Here is a 26595-nt window from a genome sequence, read left to right as displayed (position 1 = left end):
ACTTCCATGAAACTCTTTTTTGAAAATAAATGCTTTGTCTATTGTATAACATGGTAGATAGAGTTCATGAAAGTCCAGTTTCCCTCATTATTTTTTATGCTTTACTATTACTTTGAATATTTCCTCTATTCTCAGGTTTTGATGGTTTCACCCAGCTTGGTGAAAATGTGAAAAGATATTAAATTCCTTAGTAGCTTTTATAAGGCTCCATTTAAAATCGTTTTAAATCCATTAAAGTAAACCAAGTAACTAATCTGCAAATTCAGCATTGTTTGAATTTACTGATTATACTTCCAAATTTAACATTTAACAATTTCATGAGCAAATCACATAAATATAATATCCCTTATACCAAGAATGTAACTTCACGAAAAAATAAAGCAAGTTATTTTGCATGCATTTCAATGTTCATCTTCCTCTGTCTTTACCACTCAATCTAATTGAGAAAAATAGTTTTCATTCTTCAGAATATTAGGAAATACAGTTTTAAATATATACATTCCAGAGTGACGGCTTGATCAGTGAACAATTAAATCATTTTAATATCTTACAATGGTCTTCACATCAACTTGCCTAGAATAAAAAGCAAGTGCTCCACACAGGGTTGATCCAACGACTTCCAAGTCTGAAATGCTAAATTGTTTTGGAATAGAATTGGAAGTGCACTATAGCCACATGATCATTTTCAATGAGTTCCTAAGTGTCATCACAGTGATTGCAATGTACAATGACACAAGAAGCTCCATTACTCTGTGCTGGAGACCTTGCACTACAACCCCGTGCTTTGCTGGATCCATTGAAGCCTCCTTTGGATTGTAAATGAATGCGTTCAAGATTCATGTGTTTCATAAATGAATTAAATGAACAACCTTTGTTTTCCCCAAGGATTCTTAAATATCCCTGATTCATTGATGTCATTTCCTTGGCTGGGGAATGCCAGATTAAAATTATCATAATCCTGCTGAGTCAAATGGACCATCATCCCCAGATTGCCTCCCCCACAGGTATCCTGACGTATTCCTTCTAGAGACCACTGAAGAACAAGGACTATAATGGCATAAAATCAACCCCAAGAGGGAGAGTTTCAAGGAAGACTCTACACCAACATGGGAATGCCTCTTTTCAAGAGCAAGGATTCCCTCACCTCCTTTATTCAAGAGCAGGGATTTGTGGAGTGGCAGGAATGTCAATCCTCCCACACATGCTGCTTTCGAATGGATTTCAACTTTTTCAGCAGTTCCAGGCTTTTTCTGTGATCCAGTTGGCATCCCATCCACTGTTTCTATGGTGTGCTGTGTTCACGCACGACATCAAACAGGTAAAGAAATGTCCTCCTTCAAATAATCCTCTTGTTGGAGCCAACACAAATGGGACAGAAAGCTTGTGCCCAGACATGTACCGAGTGCATTTCATCTGAGGTGGTACAAGGGCAGGGGAAAAAAGCACTGAAGTTTCACATACCTTAGAAAGACAATCCCTTATACATGTGTGAGTGGGAGGAGCAACAGAGTGTCAGTTACAATACGACCTCATGAAAAGCAAAAGTAGTGTGAGCATACACCAGTCAAGGATTGCCAGGTTTATACTCTGGTATCAAAAAAAAACAACAACAAAAAAAAAAACCACCAAAATGTCAAGATGTTTTGAGGTGGTAGAACGTCATTTCTCACACCGCTAAAGCCCTCTGAGCCCCAGGAAGCTGTCCACCAGGCATAGGCTCAGCTTTGCTCCCAAGACACTGCAACACAGAGTGTTCTGAGCTGTCTCCTGTGGACAGTAGGTACTTCTGTGTCAAAGCACCACCATGCAGATTTTATTTGCTCAAGCAAGCCATGGAATGATACCAATCCTCAAAGGGGGCTGGAAACATAATCCCTTTCCCACTATTGGCCTCAAGCCCATGTACCTGGTAAGAAAAGAACCAGAAACACTGGTCAGTAAGTCACCCAAATATCTTCCATACCACAGAGAGTCCAGTGAACCAACTTTCCCTTCCAGATGTCAAGCCACACATCCCCAGCTCACCTTTACTTTGCCCTAATCTATTCCTTATTCATTAATTTCTGCATAATTATAAAATGTAAATTGTCATGGAAATAGGGATGGAGTAGATAAATAAATTAACATTAATGAAATAAACAGTTACCTAAAAGTAGTGAATATTATTTTATCCTCAATGTCAGAGCAAGGTAAGAAAAAAAAGTAATCAAGAGAGATTTATTTTGAATAAATTTTAACATGCAAAAATCATCCCCATTTACTAAAGTGAACTAAAGAATAATTGCATTCAAAAGTGTATGAAAATGAAAATGTCAATGTTCAAACTTCTGTTCCTAAATTCAAAATTCTTATGATTTCTTACTTAACTCAATGTGAGACATTCCTAATGGCTATTCCAGACAACAATAAAATCACTTGTCATAAAAATCTAAAATGCCTAACTTTACCAACAGACCTCACTTGGATGCACAGAGATTGTGTAAAGCATAATTAACAACAAAAACACTTTTTCATATTTCTCTATATCATCCAGCATACAACAGTTGCTTGCTTTTATTAATGAGGAGTGCTGGGGGATGTAAACATTATCTCATAAGCAGGTTTAACAGATGAAAATACTACATTTTAAGTACAGGGCAAAAATACAAGGTTAACAAATCAAAATCCAAAACATTTCACTGTATCAAAAAAAAAAAAACGGTTCTAAGAATTTGAAAAGTTTGAATTGCAGCTTGTGTTGTTTCTATTGATAACAATGTTACAGAAATCCATAATTTTCATAAAAGTAAACAGAATCCCAAATGAAAATTAAACTCTTGAATGGAAAAAAGGGAATAATGTTTTGAATTTATGAGGAATTAAAGTTACAGAAAGAACTAGAAAATACAGAAAAATGAGAAAACTTAAAATGTAAATATAAGATATACATATAGAGGGGTTATTATTTTAAGAATATGCTGATCCTTTTCATCCAATGGTATTTATCCTTTCAGAGTGGTCACATGGTGAGGCAAGTTCATTTATTCCAGCCACTATTTCTCAGAGCCAATTTTTATTCCCTCTATTGACAATATTCAGAGAAATGAAGAGAGCCGTAGTGCTGGGCTTGCAAAGCCCACATTTTCCTCCACCCTGATTTCATGATACTAAGAGGGATATTGCTAAGCCAGAGTTCAAGGAGACAAAATAGACCAGGACAACAGAGGATTTAGACAAATACACTTATGAAGAATGGATGGAGTTCCTGGGGATATTTAACCTGGGAAAGAAAAGCCATAGGAATAACATGACAGCTTCCTTATAATAATTTCAAGAGTTCTATTCTGCAAAAGGGAATCGATTTTGCTCTTTATTTAAAAAAGACAGATTATATTATGGCTATGGATTAAAAAAAAAGAAATATCCATTACCATTGTAATTGACCAAAAAGGTATTATTTGGTTGTAATTTCCCCTTCATGAAACACAATAAAACAATTAGATGCTTCTCTCTTGGGTAAAGAGATTTGCGTTGAATAGGAAGTTGGATTAAATAAACCCCAGTATTCTTCATAAAGCTCTGATAATTTTAATCTATGCATTTAGGGGTTTGGCACATTTCTTAGATGCTAAGTTTGATTTGGGAGAAAATATTAATAGTCAAAGCTGGTGAATTAAGTGAGCAACTGAGCTGAGTCATGGCAAAACAAAGATTTCATTTTTCACATATTGCTTTAATTGATTCAGTAGAAGATCCAAAAAAAGTTTTTGTACTGATTTTGTTTGTTTTCTTCATATGCAGAATTTTTTAAATATGATTTTTGCCATAGAGATATTAAACATTTGAAAACTGAGATAAAGATTAAAAAATGGAGTATCATGTGTCTAGCACAACCAATGCATTATTTTGATTTATTATTTTATAGCTGTTTCCTTTTGGATGTAGTTTTCTATACAGTCTATTTGCTCATGACAGCTATTTTCTATAAAGTCATCACAAATACTCATTTAGCAAATACGGAACCATTGCTCCCAGGAGAAAAGGAGGGTAAGATTCCTACGTACTTCTGTTCACAACATCTTCATCAACTGACCAATGCGCTGTTTTGCTTGGCATGCATTTCTGATTAAAAATACCTTGTTCAGAACAATAGATACTGCTACTTGAAGCCAGCCTTAGCAAAAAGTGAAGCACTCAGCAATTCATGAGACCTTGTCTTTAAATAAAATATAAAACAGGGCTGGGGATGTGCTCAGTGGTTGAGTGCCCCCCAAGTTCAATCCCCAGTATCCACCCTGCCCCCCCAAAATAAGGTATTCCTACTTGACTCATTAAAAAAAAAAATTCCGACAACACAGAAATTAGCTGCTTACCAGATACATAGTTTGCAAATGTTTCCTCCTATTCTTGTTGTCTTTTCATTCTGTTAGTTGTTTCCTTGTTGTGCATAAGCTTTTTAGTTTGACATAAAGCCATTTGTCGATTTTGTTTTTGTTGCCTGTGTTTTGGGGTCAAATCCAAAAACAAACCACCTATACCAAGGTCATGGAGCTTTGCCCCCATGTTTTCTTCTAATAGTTTTACAGTTTCCAAGCTAACATTTAAGACTTTTGCTTCTTTTGTGTTGGTTTCTGCGTGCATGGAAATCCAGTTGCCCCAAGACCATTTATTGAAGAAACTATTCTTTCTCCCTTGTGTGTTCTTGGGAACGTTGTCAAATATCAGTTGTCTAAAGAAGTGGATTATTTCTGAGCTGTCTTCATTCTGCTCCATTAGACTGTTTTTATGCCATCACTTGTACTGTTCTCATTGCTATAGTGTAGTCGTGTATCTTGAAGGTATTGTGATGCCTCCTGATTTGCTTTTTTGGCTCAAGATTGCTTTGGTCATTCAGGGTCTTTTGTGAATTCATATGAAATTTAAGATTGTTTTTCTTTTTTCTATGAAAACTTATTGGTATGTTGAGAGGGATTGCATTAATCTGTAGATCGCTTTGGGTAGCAAGAACATTTTGACAATATTAATTTTTCTAATCTATGAACATGAATATATTTTCATTTGTGTTTTCTTCATTTGTTTTTCATCAATATTTTGCTTTCTTTCTTTTTCTTTCTTTCTTTCTTTTTTTTTTTTTTTTGTGTGTGTGTGTGTGTGATGTTTGGGATTGAACCCAGGGCTTTCTGCATCCTAGTAAAAGCTGTGAGCCACACACCCTCTGCTCATTAATATTTCAAAGAGCTTAGTGTAGCAGTACTTAACCTCCTTGCTGAAATTTATTCCCAAGGTTTTTTTGTTTTGTTTTGTGTTTTCCTTGTAGCTATTTTAAGTGGCATTGTTTCCTTGACTTGTTTTTCAGATAACTCATTGTTGGTATACAGCAATGCTACTGGGTTTTGCCTGTTGTTCTGTATTCTGCAATTTTACCAAATGTGTTTCATAGTTCTAACAATCCTTTGGTGGAGTCTTCAGGATTTGGGATTTTCTTTATATAAGTTCATTCTGCGAACAGAAATAATTTTATTTCTTCCTTTCCAATTTGGATCGGTTTTTTTTTTTTTTTCTTTCTCTAGCCGGATTGCTCCCATTAGGACTTCCAGTACAGTGTCAAATAGAAATGGTGAGAGTAGTCCCTCTCTTATGAAGTATGTCATTTATCATCTTGATTAATTGTCTTCTCTCCTGTACCAGACTGTGAGGTTCTCTGGTGAGAACCCATGTCCTACTCAAGCTTAGCACCACTAGGTGTTTAATGAGTATCATCTTCTAAACTAATTATCAGCTTAGCCTAAGATTGTACAAGAGATGGAGCAATATAGGAGTTAATTAATTCTTCATAAATCTGTCTTAACATTATGCTGTCTTTCTCCAAGCAGTGGATTACGACCTTTCTTGATCATTCCCATTTTATTAAGCTTCAGGATGTTGAAAATTTTAGTTTCAGTTTTTCTGATAACTCTACAAGTTTTTTTTGTAATCTATTTTATTTACCACTTTATCCACTGTACTTAGACCAATGCCTGATAAACAATAAGCTTACAAAAGAAATTTTGTTCAATAAATTATATTTATAGTTAGAAATTATTAGAATTATAGTTACCTTTTTATATGAATACTGTTGTATGCTTTTCCTTACTTATTTTCTGCATGTTATATATCATGCCCTACATGCAAACACTTTTTTCTAGAGGCTTATAAAGAATAACAATGCACTTATTATAATAAAAAATGATATACTATCCAAATTTAGAAATAATGGTGATTAGTTACTGATGTATTTATTTTCAAGAAGCTACCTTCAAAAACAAAACAAGGTCACATAATATAATGTGTCCTTTTTTAACTTTGTGAAAAGCTTCAGGCATTTGCTATTTTCCTCTTTACAGCTCTACATATTTAGGTAAACTAAAGGTGCATAATAAGAAGAGACAAAGTAAGTGGTTCAAGTACATTCAATGTTCCACAAGGGTGAAAGATGGCACTCACTTTGCAGATAAGAAGCTGAGTATTCAAAGAGAATTTGCCCAAGTTCACAAAGTTAGGTATGACTGAGTTTTAGTTTTAAACCTGAACTAAGGTCTCTGACTATAAAACTCAGGCTGTGTTCTTTCTGCTACACACCCTTCATGATGTAGGACTTCAGCTTCTGTACTTGGATTGCATATGAGTTAAGACATTAATGAATATTGCTTCTGGCTGCTTTACCTCTTCTTATGATGCATTATTGAAGATTGGATAAATATTCATAGGCCAAATGTAGAAATCTTATAAAAACTCTAAATAATAGCAGAAAATCACCCTCAGCTTTTTAAAAGCAGCAGAAAACATGAAAGTTCTGATGAATCTACTATTTGTACATCATTGTTAAAAAAGCAAAATTACATTTTAAAAGCTTTTCTTCACAGGAAAGACCATACAAAAAAAATTTAAATTCCATACTTTTAGCAATTTTAAAATAACTGGGAAAGAGGTTGGTTGTGAAATTCTAAGAAAACGCTCTCACTTTCATTCATATAATCATCTGAATATTTTTAAACAAATGGATCTCAAAGGAAGATTTACATCAAACCTCCCTGCCCCTGCTCTCCGATGCATCATCTGTCTTTGCACATCTCCTGCCACAACCAACGCAACACGCAATTTCTTTTCTACAGGCACCATGGAATGAATGCTCATTTTCTTCCACTTTCTTCCTGATTCAACCAGAAAGATAACAGTCATTAGAGGCTCACGATGGTGCTTCCTGCTTTGCAATCATTCCCATGACCCAGGAGATTCTACACACAACCCTGTAATTTGCCCAGGGCTCATAGCTCTCTAGTCAAGAAAGACACCACACAACCGAGACGTAAAAATATTTATTAATGTGGAAAACGTAGCCTTGGCACAGAGCACTGTTCATTGGATGGTTTTCATTGATCTCACTACCATAGCATTATTCAGTATGGAAAAGAATGGCTGTTCAGGGCTGGGGGCATCAGCTCACTGATGGAACCTGCAGTACAGGGCTGGATATGCTCAGCTCCATTGTGAAACCCATGCTTAGCACAGGTGAGACCCTGGGTGCAATCACAGTACCAAAAAAAATAAATTATAGGAATATTTGTACAATTAGCTTGGTTGGAACATCACAATTTACTGAGATACATATACAGGAACTATTTGAATGTGCTGGTACCTTCTACCAAGTCAGCTCAATGGAAACTCATGCTCAGCAGGCTACTTAATGGACATCTCCATGTGGTTCCATAGTTTTCCAGTCATTTGTAATAATGAAGACAGTCTCATTTTGATAACAAATAGATCATTTCTCTTCTTCAATAATTCGGTTTATCTTATGAACCCTGCTGACAAGGGACCTAATCTCAAGTAGATTTCCTGAACACTGAAGGTCCCTTGTGAACTTGAGAGACTCCCTTATGAGGCTCCTGCACCTCTCTGCCTCAGGTGAGCAGGGGCAGCCCCCAGTCCTCGGCACCCTCTGTGGCTCCACAGCTGAAGGCCTTCTTACCAGGCAAGCTCTGTTGTTTCTTGAACATGGTACTCCACAGGGCTCTTTAATTGCCTTCCTCAGCTAGCTGTGTGTTATGTGTAGGTCTGGAATGTTCCCCAAAGCCTGCTGTTGAAAGCATGGTCCCAAATGCAGCAAGGTTTGGAGAAAGGATCCTTAGGAAACTTAGGTCTTGCCCCCACTTTTCAGAGAAAAGGGAAAGAGTGCAGCTTCCTGTGCAGGCTCACAACCTGCAAGGCAAGCCGCCACAGCTCCCTGCCATGGCCTTCCCCTTACACAGAGACCCAGAAAACTGGCCCCTTATACAATGGATCAATGGGGTGCAGGGACTCAGAGTCATGGGACTTTCCTCATTTCTGCCAGGCTTTAATATTTGCTCTTTCCAACCCAGGAGTTCAGCTAAATTCAGTTAAACCACTGATTTACGATCTCTGCAAGGAGGGGAGGAGCATTATAGGTATGGGTGAAGGTAATTCTTTTTCGATTGAGGGTGTTTTGTTCTTGGAGGATGGTAAGCATGCCTGACCTCGCATGGCAAATGCTAGGCTCCTGTGCGCGCGTACCCACACATTTTTAATTTTTAAACATTCTTTTAGGAAAGTGATATTGCCTACACTTGAGAACTGTGGATAAAATATGGGTTATATTTCTTGCTACCCAAGATTCCTGAGTGATACATTCATTTATTCAACAAATATTATGTGCCATGCACCTTGTTAGATAGACCCTAAGGATCATTTGATAAATGAAACAGACCCCTCTCATTGGGCTTGTATTGTAAAGATGAGGACAGACAACAAATAAGAAATACATAAAGACTGAGAATTAAGGTGAATGGTTTGAAGGAGGGGTATTATGCTATTTGAAGGAATAATAGATACAATTGAACTAATATTGAAAGCTAAGAAAAAACAACCTTAATAAGACAGAAAAGAAGAGCTAAGAAGAGAGGAAAGAGCATTTCAGGAGGAGTAGACCCCCTTGGCAAGAAGCCCTCAGGGTTCAAAGGAATGTAGACTAAATAAGAAACTAAAAATAAGAATAATAAGAAGCTAAAAGGCAGAAAAAGCCTGGGCAGCATGGTCCGAGATGAGAATGGAGAACAGGTGGGGCTGGACCAAGCATCAATTTGAGGTTGCATCCCAAGAGGAAAAATGCACAATGCACGTAAGGAAAGCCAAAAGAATGTGAGGGATAAAGAAAGGATAGTGATGAGTAAAGCCCTGGGTTTGATCCATAGCACTTCAAAAAGAAGTGGAAGGAGGAGGAGGGAGAGGGAAGAGCAAACGCTTCATGTCTAAGAGTGAAGAGCAGGGGTGCTGCCGAGCAGTTACCTGTGTGTTGGGCAGCCCCCATGATGCTCCCATCAGGGTTAAGCAGTAGAAGAGGTGTTGCTTGACTTCCAACAGTCAGTCAGCAAAGGATTTGACCTTTGTCCTGCACTTTCTTGGAATGCCAACCCAAGGCACCATGATCTGAAGCCAAGCAACCACCTGGGGAGACTGCATAGAGTTATTCCAGAAAGAGCTCCAACCCAGGTCCCAGCCAATGGCCAGATACATGAGGGAGTGTGTCTTTTGAGTGATACCAGCCTAGGACTTACTCTAGTGAATGTTGAGTGGAGCAGAGAAAAACCACATCTATAAATCCCTGTTATGGTTTAAATATTAGCTCATGTGTGAGACAATGCAAGAATGTTCAGAGGTGAAATGATTAGATTATGAGAGCTTTAGCCCAATCAGTGGATTGAACCTGATGGGTTTAACTGAGTGGTAACTGAAGGCAGGTGGGGTGCTACTGGAGGAGGTGAGCATTGAGGGCGTACCTTGTGTATATAGTGGAGTCTTTCTTAGCTTTCTGATCATCAAGTGAGCTACTTCCCTCCACTACACTCTTCCATCATGATGTTCTGCCTCACCTCAAGCCCTGAGGAATGGAGCCAGCTGTCTGTGGACTGAGACCTCTGAAATCAGGAGCTCCCAAATAAACTTTTCCTTCTTTAAAATTGTTCTTCTCAGGTTTTTTAGTCACAACAGTGAAAAAAAAACTGACTAAAACAGTTCCTTTCCACATTGCAAATATATGTTCCCATTATTTTAAACCACTAAAGTTTGGGGGCATTAATTTATCCATGGATAATTAGAACAGTTATAAAGTCCACATGGCATAGCTACAAGATGGAAGGGTTCATGTGATCCACATCGGTATGTACATTATTGAAAAGGGGACATTTATTGTCTTGTGCCACGGATATTTACAGAGGGAAGTTTGCATTGACTATCTTGTCTAGTATAGTGGGAACTAAAACCATCAACAGAAGTTAGCAATATAGAAGTAAGTCACTGGTCATCTTAGGGAGAGTGATTTCAGACACGAGATGGGTGAGGAAGCTAGACGTGAGAGCTGAGCATGAGGGAGTTGAGAGTTACAATGGCTTCCAGTAATTTTCTTAAGAAGAAGAGGGGGTAAAGCGAGGAGCTGGATAGAGTGAAGAATCTAGTGGGGTTTCAGGGGTTGTTTTATGCATGTAAGTAGGGAAATATTGGGCTATTTAGATACTAGCATCAAGGAATGCTGGGTTCATTGTCTCCATTCATTGAAGAACAGGATACAGAGAGAGAGTTATCAAGCAACAGGTTTATTGCAAAAGCGACAGAGACATCAACATCATCTCCAAAGAGAAGGGACCCCAGAGCTGGGAATGCATTGGGAGAGTTGGGCTTGTACTTTTAATGGTCTGTGGAATTTCCTCCCTTCCTTGTTCCTCCCCTGCCCACACTCTCCTCACTACTATTGGTTGGTGCCCACCCTGTCCACAAGTCTCTTTCAGTTTTTCTTCTGGATCCCCTGCTTAGGAGTACAAGTACTGAAGAGTCTGTCTGATTGGGCTTCCCCCATGTGCCCACAAGCTCTTTCTCCAGTCAGGAAGTTGACCTCATCAGAAGACCCTCTCTGTGCTCCTTTGCTCTGGCCCTGTCCCCAACTCCCTCCCTCACCTCTTGCCCTGGTTACCTATGCTCTTCTCTATCTCCCCCAGCAGTGGGAAGAATCCACTGAGAGGAAGTTGGTAAGTGGAGAAGAGAGAGTCCTGTCAGTCCTGGAAGTAGAGAGCAGCAAATAATCTTAGAAAAAAAGAGAGAACACTTTTTATTTCTAAAGGAGAGAAGAAGGGCAGATGGGTACATATGGTAAATACCTTTCGTGTTAAAATATGAATTTTTCTCTGAAAAGTCAGGGCAAGCTTATCCACTGAGACTGAGATTAAGAAAGGGTTCAAAATCTGAGGACTGCGGACAATGAAGGGAAAGAGTGCAGCTTCCTGCACCCATCATTCTGACAGTTTTCCTCTGTGACACAATTCTAAACCCACCCAAATTCACCAGAAAGAGCTCTGAATTATTATTCCTACTGAGAGAAGAAACTTCCCCTTGGTTCACAAACATATTTCACCTTCAAGTTCAGGAAAGCTATTGTCAAGGCCTAAGCTTTCCTAAGGATCCTTTCCCCTCTTCAAAATACCCAGTATGCACATCTTCTTAATTCAAGGCAGGCAGCCTTGCCCAACCGTCAGCCAATAACGTTTGCCTGGAGTCTCTGACAGCAGGGAAACAGCCTTATGTTATTTCTGTGCCGAGCTATATTTTTATTAGATCATGAAGTCCTTGGAGAACAGGCATCAGGTCTTTTTAATTCTGTATCCCCATATTTAGGAGATTCATAATTTTCTACTTGAAAATGTTCATTAGCTGTCTTTAAGTTATTAGCTATTTAAAATACTAAAATCCATCCCTTCCATAATTCACTGAAACATGAACAACTATTTTTCATTCCCATCAGCAGGGCCAAGGAGGTAGAAGAGGTATTAATAACAGATTAACTACAAAGAACCTTCATGTTTTGTTCTGTGGTTCTCTAGTCAAAGATGGAGCAGCTGTGTGGTATAGAGCAGAGGAAAACCAGGAGTCAGAAATCAGAGAGCTCCGGGTTGCAATCCTGGATATAAAATCATAACCTGTGTATTTCTTCAAAAAGCCCATTCTCCATTTCTAATTTGTAAAATGGAGAAAATCCTACATACATTTCACGTTACCTAAGGATAATATAGACAAAAGTTAGATAAAATATCCAGCACTTAGTAGGTTCTTAATAAATCAGAGATATTAGTATTTATTCAACAAACATCAAATTGACAATCACTATGATTGAAGTCAATGAGAAGTCTATTACTAAGGAAAGAATTCTCATCTAAATATTTAATTATATTTGCCTCAAGGGCATAACAATTGTTTAAGAAATGAGAAGTGAAAGGGAATTGGTTTCTTTAAAAGTTAAATTTATTTAAAAATATAAACAGTGGAATGATTTTGGAAATAATTGCTAATTCTGTCACTTCTGTTCATATTCACACAGGGATAAATGAAATACTTGTTCTTTTTTGCTTTGTGTAAGTTTGATTCCAATTTATATCAGGGTTCCTATTAAGGAATCATTGCTCTGAGGCATCTAGAAAAAAATAGTTTGCTATGAACCCAGCTCTGCAAATTTTGAGATAGATTCTAGGGGTCGGGGGTAGAGCTCAGTGATAGAGCTTGTGCTTAGCATGCCCAAGGCCCTGAGTTTGATCCCTAGTACTAAAAAATCAACAAAAAAGCCAGGCTCTAAGATAACCCTGGGTCATGCTATTCATTACATTCACTCTGATCTTGATAGCCTCTGACCTGCACAGGTTGGTAATGGCCATGAAGATGGATGTCCAGGCCAGGGTGTTGCTAAATGCACCCATCTTCTAAAACTGGACAAAAAATGAAATGTAATTTTTCTATCAGTTCTCAGTTATCTGTGGGAATTTAAGGTACAGAATAGTTTGTCCCAATTTTTGTAATACTATCCACTTGGGCTAACAATGAGCATTTTTACAAGGCTCTTTTTAAAATGGAGGATATTTTTCCCCTCTTTCTTTTGGTTAGAAACTGAAGCAATAAGCATCCCTAGCACCTAAATTGTGATTTTGTTGTATTATTTCTAGTACAAGAAGGGATTTTTTTTTTTTTTTTAGAATGAGGTATTTTAGGTCTAGGGCAAGAAAAGCACTAATTAAGTCTGGAGCATCTTATCATTCCATATGACAAGGAAGTTATCAAGGAAAACTAGGATTGTATTCAAAGGACTCAGGATCCAAACTGAAGAGGTCCTCCTCACTGACCAAGCATGGGTTAATTTGAGCTTCAATGAGAATTAGAAATAAAAGGCATTAAACTGCAACAGGCTCGAATCAACAGATTCAAAATGATATTTTTTAAAAAGAAGGAAACTGCTTAGCTACAAAGGAAAACAGGGAATCTACTATTTAAAAAAAACAGAAAATAATAGGAAGGAATTGAGTATTGATCATGCAGTTATTAGATGAACTGTGCCACTGGGAGGTAAAAGAGGAAGCATCTCTATGACACTGTTCAACTAAATAAAGGAAAGTAATTGCAACTTCCAGTGAATTAATGGACTCAGGCCATATTTATCAATGGCTGCCAAAGGACAAACACCAGAAATGATGTGCTTCCTGGTGAGGGACTCACAACCACCTACAGCCCTACCAAAGAAACCAACATGAGACCAACTAGGCCTTTGGAATCAGCTTACAATTTCAGGACCTACACAAAACAAACAACAACCAAAAAAAAAAAAAAAAAAACTGATCTTCATGAAGAATGTGGAATCAGAAAAATCCAGACTGTATGAAACTCCATTATGTTACATGGCCTGTTACATGGTTACTCCATCTTTAAACAATGTTACATGGTTACTGCATCTTTAAACAGATAAACATTCACTAAACAAAAGAAGATGAAGGACAGCCTATAAAAGTATGTAAAAATATATAAAAGTTTTTAAAAATGGGCAAAACTAAAATATAAGGATAAAATATAGGGCACAAAGGGATAATAAAATTATTTTTAGAAAAATAAGTGTTACTATTAAGTCATGATAATGGTTATTTGAGGGTGGGATCAAGCCGTGAGTCAGGTGGAATACAAGAAACAGCTTCAAAGTGGCTGGGAAAGTTCTCCTTCTTTTTTTTGTTTTTAATCTTTCATTTTATTTATTTATTTATTTTTATGTGGTGCTAAGGATCCAACCCAGGGTCTCCCACGTGCTAGGTGAGCGCCCTCCCACTGAGCTATAACCCAAGCCCAAGTTCTGTTTCTTGAATGGATTTTGTGGTCGATTTGTGCACTGTTTTAAATGTATGTTTTATTTAATTTTTTATGTTAAAGAATATTTTTGAATGGGTATGAATGAAAAAGAAGGAAATAGTCTCCCACTCTTGGATCATGTGTTAGATACTCTCAAAAAATACAAGTTCTGTCTCTAAAGGCTGCATATTCAATAATCTCTCAGGTTCAAAAGATATTGAGATCCAGCCTGACCCCATACCGGAAGGTGAACTTCTTGAGCTGTCAAGCTATTATCAGAGATAGGCTTAAACATGAGTTGGTGACCAAACATTCATTCTGAAAAGTGAGCATTATTTACTCACTCATGGACTTATTTATTCATCTACTTGTAAAGTTTTTAGAATGGTTAGTTTGTTTTATATATCGGAGGTACAAAGATGAAAATTCAGAGAGATAGACAATTAAGTCATGAATTATAATACAATTATTTGTATGTGTGTGTGTGTGTGTATATATATATATACATACACATACACACATTCATACATACATATATATATATATATATATATATACACACATTCATACATACATATATACATACATGCATGAGGGTCTATAGGAGCACAAAGAGGTTATAACTAGTCCCATATAAGTAAAATAAGACATAGAAAATATTTTAGAGCTGATGGTGCTTGTGTTAAATTTTTAAAACTGGGTACAAGTAACCCAGTGACTAAAAAGGGACAGGAATTCTGGACAAGGGGAACCTCTCATTGTATTCAGGGTAAGACTGATCTCTCCCCACCCCCCCCTCCAAAACCTCATTTTAGTATCCTCCCTTGAATTAAGTATTTTTTAATGTCTTCAACAAGCATCATGAATAATTTTTCTTTAACAAATCAAGAGAAGTGACAATTTTAAACCCGGAAAGGTTGATGTTATTCTCAGATTTATTTTCAGATGCCTTGGAGTGATGTCTTTGACATGATCTTGAAATTGTAAAAAGGGTGAGAAAAAATATTTAAAATGTATGCAGGATCCAATCAGATGACAATTAAATATCCCAGAAGGCAAAGAAAGAAAAAAATCCATCTCTTGCAGAGAAGAAAATTTTGGCTGCAAATCTTGTGAGGGGTTAGCAGATTCATCAGACGTGAGAATTAGGTAATCCAGGGAAACAGATTTCAAAACCACCCCATCTGAAGGGCATTAACATCACAACTCAAGAGTCTGGACTGACAGGTGATGGTAGCATCAAATTAAAAAATTCATCTCATATATTTACAGTATCAAGTCTCTCATCCTGCCCAAACTGCTTTTTGATACATACATTCCGCTAGCTGAAAAATTGACCTTATAAATTGCTTGTGATGGTAATCCCCAAACTGTATGGATGATGTAATTATGTTCTCAACCTCAAGAAAAATTTAATGAGTATCAAAACATGAAATATAAAAAAACACAATATTAATATTTTTGCATAAAGAAAAACACTCTGCTTATCAGTTATTTTCAACTCTAAGAGAGTTTTTCCCCTTTGATTAATTTTGTAATTCTAATAGGAAATGTGCTAATTATAGTAGATTTAGACTTGAGGTTTCAAATTGAAATTTTGTTAGGTTTATGAACAATACTAGAACATCTCAGAGAATGTAAGACTGAGCATATGCATAAAATTAATTCTTTGAATTTGTTAGAATTGATGAGCAGTTGACAAGGTTCTATTTATTAGTGAGTTAAATGAAGTATTTGAAAAAGAAATCAAATATAGAACCAATACAAAAGTATTTATGGAAAAAAAATCAAATATAGTAGAGACATAAACATAACTTTAAATATTTAAAGAAATGTGAGCATCTATTTGAACAAACATGGAAGTGATTAAAATTACCATATTAATAAATATAACAATCAGATTTATGTACTAAATTAAAAATCACATATTTTAGAAACTAGGGTCTCTGAACAATCTTTCTGAGCCACTGAGCCAACTATTTGGGCATCATAAATAAATTGCTTTAATAGGTGAAGCTGATCTTTGTCATAAGAGTTATAGGAGAAAGATCAATTCAATAAGGTTCTCCTGGGGTGTGCAGATGAAGATTATCAATAGATCTTTGGAGAGCAGATTTTTTTGCAGTGTTTGTTCTTTTAAAATCATACACTGAGTACTTGTTGTTTCCCATAAGCCCATAAGTAATAAGCAAAATGAACATGATCTGTATATTTCATTGGAGAAGAGAAATGATAACCATAAAAATTAGTAAGGATTGATTGACCGAAGTGCAAAAGGCAGAATTAAAATAATGTGAGGTAATAGAGAGTGACAGGGGAGTAGTGATGTGGTGTGTTAGTCAGGTTTTCATTACTGTGACAAACTACCAAAGAAAAGCAACTCAGAGGAGGAAAGATTTATTTGGGCTCATAGTTTCACATGTTTCAGTCCATGGTCACTTAGTTCCTTTGATTCTGGGTCTGTGGTGAGACCCAACATCATGGCAGGGAAGATGTAGTGGATAAAAGCTGCTTACTTCATGGCAGTTAGGAAGCAGAGAGAAACAGAAGCAAGGGGCAAGATATAACCTTCAAAGGAACCCCACCCCAAGTGATGATCTACTTCCTACAACCAGATCTACCTGCTAAATGTTTCACCTCCTCCCAGTAGGGCCACCAGCTGGGACCAAGCCCTCAGCACATTAGACTTTGGGAGACATTCCAGGTCCAGGACAAGAGATGTGGTCCAAAGGATGCAAAAATTACACTGAACCTCAATTATCCAAAAAGAGTTCATCTTTCCCAGCCAGAGGAAATGGTATCCTGTTCAGAGGATAGAGCTCAGACAGAGGCCTTGTGATAGAAATAAGCTTAATGAATCAGCATCCACACGTCAGAGAAAACATTTGGCATTTGGTTTTGAGGATTGACTTACTTCAATTAGCATTATATTCTCCAATTCCATTCATTTACCTGCAAATGCTATGATTTTATTCTCTTTTAGTGCCAAGTAATATTCCATTGTGTGTATATGCCACATTTTCTTTATTCATTCATCTACTGAGGCACATCTAGGTTGGCTCCACAGTTTAGCTATTGTGAATTGTGCTGAAACATTGGTGAAACTAGTAGAACAAGGCAATTTTTGCAGAGAGATCTAATCTTTGGGAAATGATCTTTGGCTAATAAGCCATTCGGAACTGCTTTGGGGATTTGTATATGTTTGCACTTTCTTTTCTGTTCTAGAGATTAAAATATTCTGCTTTTAAAAAAAAGAAAGAAGCTTAATGAGTTTGAGATAAACAAAAAGGTCTTTGATTAGTGCCTTATGGGTGAGGAATGAGCTAGAAGATAAGGTCAAAAAATGTAATCCTCCTGCCTCAGCCTTTCAAGTAGCTGGGATTACAGACTTTCACCAGGGCACCCAAATTTAGTTAATGACACTTAAATACAGCATCGAAAATAAAGAAAGCAGATCAAGTCAGCAAAGGAGACAAAGAAGGGATGGCCAATGAGGTAAGAGGAAAACTTGAAGCACATGAAATGATGGAAACCAAAAGATGAATCTTTGTGGCAAAAGCTGGTAGCTACCTGTGTAAAACACTGAGGAGAGGGTCAGGTAACAGGGGGCTGATCCCTGGGAGTAGGAGCATGGAGATCACTGGTCCCCTCTATGAAAGTAGTCCCTGAGGGGGTGGCCAGGGTGGGTAGGTTAGAAGCCAGATTGGCATGACAAGAATGGAGGCAACGTGACTCCATAAACTCCAAAGCCCTCTTGCTCCTTACACCAAAAGCCACAGGTGTGTCTGCTGCTCCACTGGCCATTTCTACCACTAGCTTCAAGATGCAGCCCTCCTGCTGGTCAAGGAGCTCTGTAGGGATGCCCCTCTTCCTCCTCTCCTGAGTAGAAGGCCCTTCTCATTCTTTGCAATCATATTGACTTCTTTTATTCTTCCCTATCTATTAAGAACAATGCTCTCTTTAGTTTCCCTTTAACAACAACAACAACAAAAAAAAACTGTATCTACAATATGGTTTGCTAACAAAGCAAAGGGCTTAATGGGTGATACTTTGTCTATTTCTAGATTTAGCTTATAGCTGAAATATAAATGAAGATCACTGTAGTCTCATACTTAGGTACTAAAAGACCTAAAGAGGATTCGGGAATTCTCTGAAAGCCAGAGAAAATAAGTGCCTTTTTAAAATTAAAATTGAGTCAATGAAAAAATCCCAGGGTGAGGTGGATGGGTGGGGGAGGGAGAGATCTGACTTTATCATTTAATGTATTATATGATATGCAAATGCATTTATTTGAACTCCACACGATTATGTTACTACTTATTAATGGCCATCTAGCTAACACATTCTTTCTAATAATGAGTTTTCAGTTGGAATGGCTTTCTGCCAAAGCAGAAGATGAAGGACCAAGTTGTTTGATCTAAAGTCAGAATACTCTCACTTCAATTGCAACAAAAATTAAGGCAACATCCGAATCCTCTTACTGAAAATTAACTTCTGAGTCATAAAAGTCCATTTATATTAAGGACTGGACTATGTATGCTTGTTATTCTATATAGATTCATGTGATGCATTTTAGTAAATTATATAACTTTCCTACATCATTCTCAGTTATGACTGTTTTTCACCCCACTTTTAGTGGAAGACAGATACTGGGTGAGCATTTCAAGCCAGGAGGATTTAGAAAGGAATTTTTCTTGGGTTTTAGTCTAGATTACCAGTATCATATACTGCATTAAAACAAAATACCCACCTGGTAAAAAAGTATAACTTTGTCTTTTTCTCTGTGCATTTAATTCATTCAGTGACACATAGTTATCATAGGGGTACAATATTCTTGGATCACTTGACCAAATAGCATCATTTGGCAACATGTTTTTATCCCAATAAAAGTATAATTTTTAAAAAAATTCCTGGATTACTTTTATGTTTAAATATCAACCACATAATTTAATCATACAGGTTATGGTAATGAACACAAACTATGACCAGGAGGAAGATCCTCAATAAACATTCCTTGCATGGGAATAAATGCTGCATTACCTTTGAAAGGTCTTTATTTTTCAAAGTTTCCAAGTAAAAAAGCTAAATTCAGTATTTCCAATGATCACTTCACCACTATAGGAAGAAAAAGATTTAATGAACAGTATTTTTGGAATGCCAAGTTGGAGGGGTGGAAATTTAGGATTTGTTAAATAAACAAACAACACAACCAAAGAAAAACTCATATCTTACCCCCAAGAGCCTTACATTTCCAAAACACATTGATAAGCACACTGTTATGGTTATGGGCTATCTCCCAATAGCTCATGTGTGAGACAGTGCAAGAAAATCCAGAGGTGAAATTATTGGATTATGAAAGTCTTAACCTAATCAGTGCATTAATCCACGGATGGGGACTAACTGTGTGGTGACTAGGCAGGTAGGCTGTGGCTGGAGGAGGTGGCTCACTGGAGGCATGCATGGGGCATATATTTTTTCTTTGGTGATCAGAGCTCTCTGCTTCCTGATTGCCACATTTTGAACAGTTTTTCTCCACCACAGCTTTGGGCTATGATGTTCTGCCTCACCTCAGGAACACAGCAATGGAGTCGACCCTCTGTGGACTGACATCTGAAACCATCAGCATCAAATACATTTTTCCTTCTCTAAAATTGTTCTTGTCAGGTCTTTTGGTTACAGTGACGAAAAAGCTGACTAAAACACACACATAAAACAAAAAGTGTATTTCAAAGAAGAAGGATATTCCGTCAAGTTGAAAGACAAAGAAGATCAAACATTTTCTTTAGACTCAAGTTCAAAGCTGGGTTGAGAGGCCTGGGTGGCATTGCAGACTGAAATTCAGAGGTAAAATATTTTCTTTAAACTTTCCTTTTATCCAACCAGGAGAGTATCTAGGCAAACAAAGCTTCAATAACAACTAGTTCTTTTTTTTTTTTTATGTGAACTCTGCTTCTCAATTTTTTAATGTCTATTGGAGGCTAAATATGAATCAAGTAAATAGAGGGCCTTTCATGCTAAACTGGCATAATAAGAAGGTCCAGAGACCCTATATACATACAGTGTATATGTATATGTGTGTATACACATATTCTATACTCTCTCTAAACTTCAAACTTTAAAATAGCAATTTATGTACGTGTGTCTTCTCTGTATATTTGTGATTGTGATTCTACTGTACAACAGTTATTTTTAAATTGTTTTTGCATTATAATTGCTCAAGCTATTTAAAAAGTGTGCTGCTATTTTTAGTCCAATTTTTTTTAAATCTGTGTTTAGCCCATGGGTTTTGTTCAAAAACACTTTGCCCTACTAACTAGTACCTCCAACAGATTCCTGAGCATCCTCAATTACATTTTCAGGACTTCAAAGTTTCACTATGAAAAAAAAAAATGATAGGTTATTGCTTTCTTGGTCTTTATATTTTCTTATGTTAACTCAAGTGTGGTTTTCTCAGCATCCAGCTGGCCCTGGGAAGTTGTACTACAATGAAATTTTTCTTCTCCATCACTTAGAATGAGTTTGTTCTAAAGACTCATCCACGACTTGGTCCTCACTGGGTTTGTAGGCAACATTGAATAACCAAGTACAACAGCCACAATGGCTGCCAGGAGCAACCATTTAGCACCTTTTGTTTCAATGGCGGCCTGGCAACAGTATCTCAAAAGTAGAATTCCACACCTCATGTGCCAGTTGAAATTTCTTCATTAATGTAAACACTCTCAAAGTGCTAATACTGTAGGAGACAGCAAATTTGCCTTCTACTCCCTATCTTTGAGGGATTACATGGCTTTAAATTTTTGTACCTTACCTTATGGTTTAACTAATACATACTTCACAGTAAACTCTGAAAGCACTTAAATTTTGTTTGGAAATGATAATTGTTTTATGTAAAAGCATTTGGTTCTATAAGCACTAAACATGCTAAACTGTTGAAACTTTCATTTTACAAATAACTCAAAATGTTTATTTTCTCTTGATGCTGTAAAAGAGGCACTTAGTAGCTTAAATCAATATAAATGTATGATCTATACTTCAAGCCTTCACTAGGCTACACTTGAGGTGTTGACAGGCTTGTATTCCTTTCTGGGGACTCTAGGGAAATTTTATTTCCTGGGCTTTTCTACCTGTTTCTAGATCAAGGTTCCCTTATTTCACATTCAAAGGAATCCTTCTCACATGACATTCCTCAGTCGTCTCTTCTGCCTTTCTTCCATCTTTGAGAACCTCTGTGATTTTATTAGACCCATCCAGATAGACCCAAGTCAGCGCCGCCACTTTCAAGGTTCAACCACCCTACTTCAAGGTCAGCTCGCTAGTAAACTTAATTCCATCTGCTACTTTAATTCCTCTTTACAATGTAACATTGCTCTTTCTCAGTTCCTGGGATTTAGGTGGCTGACATCTCTGGGAAGCCATTCTTCTATCTAAAACTAGAACATAAATTACCCTCAACTTCATTGAGGTATATAACTGACAGATTAAAACCCCCAACTTCACTGAGGTATATAACTGACAGATTAAAACTCCCAATTTCATTGAGGTACATAACCGACAAATTAAAACTGTATACATTTACAGTGACAAAATATGATGTTTTGCTATGCAAATGCTTTGTAAAATGATTAATCAAGATAGATTGTAGCCAGTGTCTCCTGAGCCTGTTTAAATCTTAGGTACATATGGCATAGCTACTAGAGGTTTTTCTTTACAATAATCTTTATGTCCTGTTGAGTAAAGACACAACTATATGCAGTCCTACTTTTTTAAATGCAGTAAACAGTTTGGATAAACTTAATCAGCAATTTACAGATGACTCCTGAATTAGATGGAGAAGTAAACTAGATGACACTCGTGGATTTCTTTAACTTTGTGAATGAGCTGAGAATCTACAGAATCCTGCTCTTTCCATTTAGTCCTTCCTCTCAGCTACCATGGAGCTATAACATGCTTAACTATTTTAGTGTATAGATAGATATTGGTAAAAACAAGATTCTAAAGAGATTCATCAAAACTACAAGACTATCACAAGTTAGCCTGAAGGTTTCTCTGGACATAGAAATATAACTTTAAAAAAAAAAGTTCAGGATAGTTACCACAGTTTCTCCTGACCAATGAAAAATATACTTAATATTAAAATGTTAATAAATATAATTTTAAAACATAAATACTAAATAATCTAGTAGTAATAATTAGTCTTAGTTTAATAATGACTGCTGATAAGATTTTTTTAAAGGCAAGATTACTAAGTAGTTTATTGAGTTAAGAAGAGATATACGCTGCACTGCCAATAGATTTTTGCCATGAATTTTGGTGGATTAAAAATACTAAACAATACTAAAACAATATTTATAAATGTAGATACAAAAAATATGTCAAATGAGAGTCAGGGATAAAGGATTGGTTTCTATGTATTAAAATATATCTAGACTGCAACATCCACTTCATCCAGAATGGAGTAGCAGTAAAGATAACTCTCACCTGAGAGACACAAAAGCAAGTGAAAGTTATGAAATAACAATTTTAAAACACTAAATATCAGTTAATCAAGGGACAATGATTCTTAAGAGATGAAAAACAAATGAGGTGAGTCTTGCAATTACTCCAACTCATCACCTTAAGAGATTTCACAATCCTTAGTTCAGGGAAAGAGAAACCACTTGCACAGAATCCTGTGGAAATCTCCAAGGTATGGAGAAGAATGGAGAGTATGGGTGAATTTGTAGCTAGGCTTTTTTATTTTACTTTTTTTTTTTTAACTAAACTCCTTTTTTTTTTTTTGACACAATACCTTTATTTATTTATTTTTGTGCGGTGCTGAGGATCTAACCTGATGCTTCACATGTGCAAGGCAAGCACTCTACCACTGAGCTGCAACCCCAGCCCCTGTAGCTAGGCTTCTTAATGCATTATGAGGTTATGACTTGAAAAAGCAAAAGCAATGATAGCTCAAAAACCTAGAGGGGAGAAATGGGAGGAGAAAATTGTCAAAGAACATGTAAGGCTCTTATACCATACATGAAATGGTAAAGACAGACTCAAAGATAGGCTATGAGGAGCACAGGATATATGATATGGCATCGGAAAAAATTCAACTAATCCAAAAGAACCAGAAAAAGAGAACATAGGGAAACAGATGAGATGGGATAACAGAAAACAATAGCAGGATGACAAATACAAATCTAACTACATGGTGATCGTATTATCCATCATTATTGAAACACTCCAGTTAACAGAGATTTTTAGATTGGATAAAAATGCAAGATCCAACAAGAAGCTTACTTTGAATATATAGGCACAATGGATTAAAAGTAAGAGAGTGGGGTGGAGTGTAGCTCAGTGGTAGAGCATTTGCCTTGTATGTATAAAGCCCTAAGTTCAATCTCCAGCACTGAAAAAAAAATAATACAAGATTTATTTTTTTTAAAAAAAGACCATAATAAAACTAATCAAAAAGTAAATGGGAGTGGCTACAATAATCAGAGAAAAGATAAATTCCAAAACAAATAATATTACTATGGATGAAGGAGATCATTTATAACAATTAAGTTTTCTATACAATCACAAAAATGGGAAGTTATATTCCATGTATATATGATATGTCAAAATGCATTCTACTGTCATGTATAACTAAAAAGAACAAATAACAAAATTTTAAAAATAAATTTTCAATCAATAACATACATGTTTATGTGCCTAATAACATACCATTCGAGTGGCTAAAAGGAAAAAGGTTGCATACCAAGTGTTGGTGAGGACAAGGAGGAGTGGTCTAGAAATGTAAAATGGTACAACATTTTGAAAAACAGTTTGTCAGTTTCTTAATATGATCCAACCTTTCTACAACTAAGCAATAAACCAAGAGAAATGAAAGCAGATGTTTATACAGAGACAGGAACATGAATGTGCATAGAGGTTTTTGTTTGTAATTACCAAAGTCTGGAAACAACCCCAAAAGCCCAGGAACAAGCAAATAGATAAATGCATTGTGGATTGTCTATGCATGGCGCTCCTCAATAAAGGGGAATGAACTTCAGGAGTAAATTGCAAAACAATTAAGCTGAGTGAAAGAAGTAAAACACAAAAGACAAAGAAATGAGTGCTCACAGCATGATTCCATTCATATAAAATTCAAGGAAATACAAACTACAGACACAGATGAATATTTGCCTGGGATGAGGGAGTGGGTATATAGGGAGGAGGAGGAGCTGGAGAGAGGACTCACAAAAGTTCCAGGAGTGATGTATGTTGGTTGTGGTGGTGACTTCGTGGACATAAACTTACGCTAAAGCTTCTCATATCAGACATTTTAAATACGTATAGTTGTATGTTGCTTACGCTTCAATGTAGCTCTTTTTCTTAGAAGGTCAAGCATTATTGTAGTGGATAGCAAAGGCTACTGTAATTGAGCTGCTTGACAGTCTAATATATGTGGAGAGAGAAAAAAATCTAAAACATTGATTTCTTGGAAATGCACCACAAACAATGTATTAATGGCGCAGGTGCTCAGCTCAGGGAGATCAGTTGTGCCACATTAGGCTTAGATCATTACCCACCGGCACACCCTTGCACAGTATTGTGTTAGCTGACTGGCCAAGATCTGGTCTGCCATATTAGAGGTTTAAATCCACTCTTTCATACCTTGTGCCTAGAAGACTCCCAGAGAACTAGGTGCACTTATTTATTTAATCATCAAAATAGCTTTATGTTACTCTTCTTTACAGGCTTGATAACATAGGAAAAGAAGTGTTTTAACTTTAAGTGATGAACCTGGGATTTGAAACAGTGTTTGATCCCAAAATTAAAAATGTATCAGAAAATACATGTAAACATAACAGTAATTTCCTCCTGAAAATGTCTGTTGCTCCTTTGAAATCAGTTTGGAACATGACTAATTGATTGTAAAGGTGCTGAGAACAGTTTTGATAATCCTCTTCCATAATTCTGCATAGATATCTTCAGAAGATTAGACATCTTGATTCTTCAGACATTCCTAAATTTAATCTCTGGAGAATACAAGAATCATTTGAAGCCAGCAGTGCTAAGCTAAGATGGTCATATCAATTTTAAATCAAAATTATGGAAATGCTTAGAAAATTCAAATGGCTTCTAAAAGAAATTTGAAAACCTCAAGTATCACTAAAAAAAATGTGTAGTCCCAGAGATTATTTATTTATTGGCTGGCTTACTTAACACATTGTAGACTTTTTTATTTGTGTGGTGTGGTTCTTTGTCCTACTTCACATGGATTTTTCTTAAATCTTTCTACAGTTACCCCAGCTCATATTTCTTCCTTTCTGTATCCTATTTTTTTTTTTGTACTTTTCTTAAGCATACATTTAGCCTGGAATTACTAACTTCTATTTGATTTAGACCTGTCTCTTTGAAAATATTTTATTTAATGTGTGGTCCCATAGAAGCCAGAGTGAATGAAAGAGAGATGGAGGAGAGAAGCCTCACAGATGGCTTCCTGAGGGGCCAGAGTCTGTGACAAGCTCATTCTTGGTTTCACATGATGTCCTTAGACAGAACAAGGGAAGTTCCTGTGAAAGGAGAGGAAGAGGATAGATTTACCCACTTGTTCCTGGTCTTCCCTTAGTCAGGGTTTATTAATGTTCTGCACTTCTCTGCTACTCAAAAGTGGACCCAAGGCAAGTCCAGCTGCATCTCCTGCCTCAGTGGCAACTGAACAGCCCCAGGACATGTGGAGAAAAGGGCCATCGTGTTGCAAACACAGAGACAGGAGACAGTGGTAGCAACTGCTACTGTGGACCCTTCAGTTTACAGTGGCTGCAGCAGCGACGCTCTGCTTCCACAGCCACAGAAGCAACACAGATGTTGCTATTAAGTCTGCTCCATTGCAGAGCAGGGAAAGCAGACACCCTGGCTGACCTGGGGAGCTAAGTCCAGTGCACTGCCTCCACTGTAAGAAAATTCTAGGAACTCATGGAGTAGAGCGACTTAGAGGTACAGAAAACACAGAGCGAACATTAGCTGCTATTAACACTGTACAGCCTCTTATTTTCTCTAATAAAATCCAAAAAGGACTTCATAACCCCTTGTTTATCTTTAAATGTTTCTTTTGTCCTATTTTTCTAGTATGTTGACAGCAGGCATGTGGGAAATGCTAGCTGAATTTTTACCTTGATTTAAGGTAAAAATGCAATTTGGTGGATGAATTGAATTATGCAAGTTAGTAAATTGTGGTTAGCATATTATTTTGCCTTTACATGGAAGTTCTGTGTCAATAATGCCTTTGCCTCTATGTACATTGTGTTTTAACTTCGATTCTTTATTAAGAATGCTTGAATGTCTGATTTATCATTGCACTCTGTCTGATTCCACAAAATATGATTAGGGCTTAATATATTAAGTTTCATCCTTTGAATTGTTCCCATTAGGCAAATAAGTAACCAGGGT

This window comes from Urocitellus parryii, chromosome 10, assembly GCF_045843805.1.
Source record: "Urocitellus parryii isolate mUroPar1 chromosome 10, mUroPar1.hap1, whole genome shotgun sequence".
Taxonomy (NCBI): domain Eukaryota; kingdom Metazoa; phylum Chordata; class Mammalia; order Rodentia; family Sciuridae; genus Urocitellus; species Urocitellus parryii.
Note: the sequence above shows the minus strand (reverse complement) of the source record.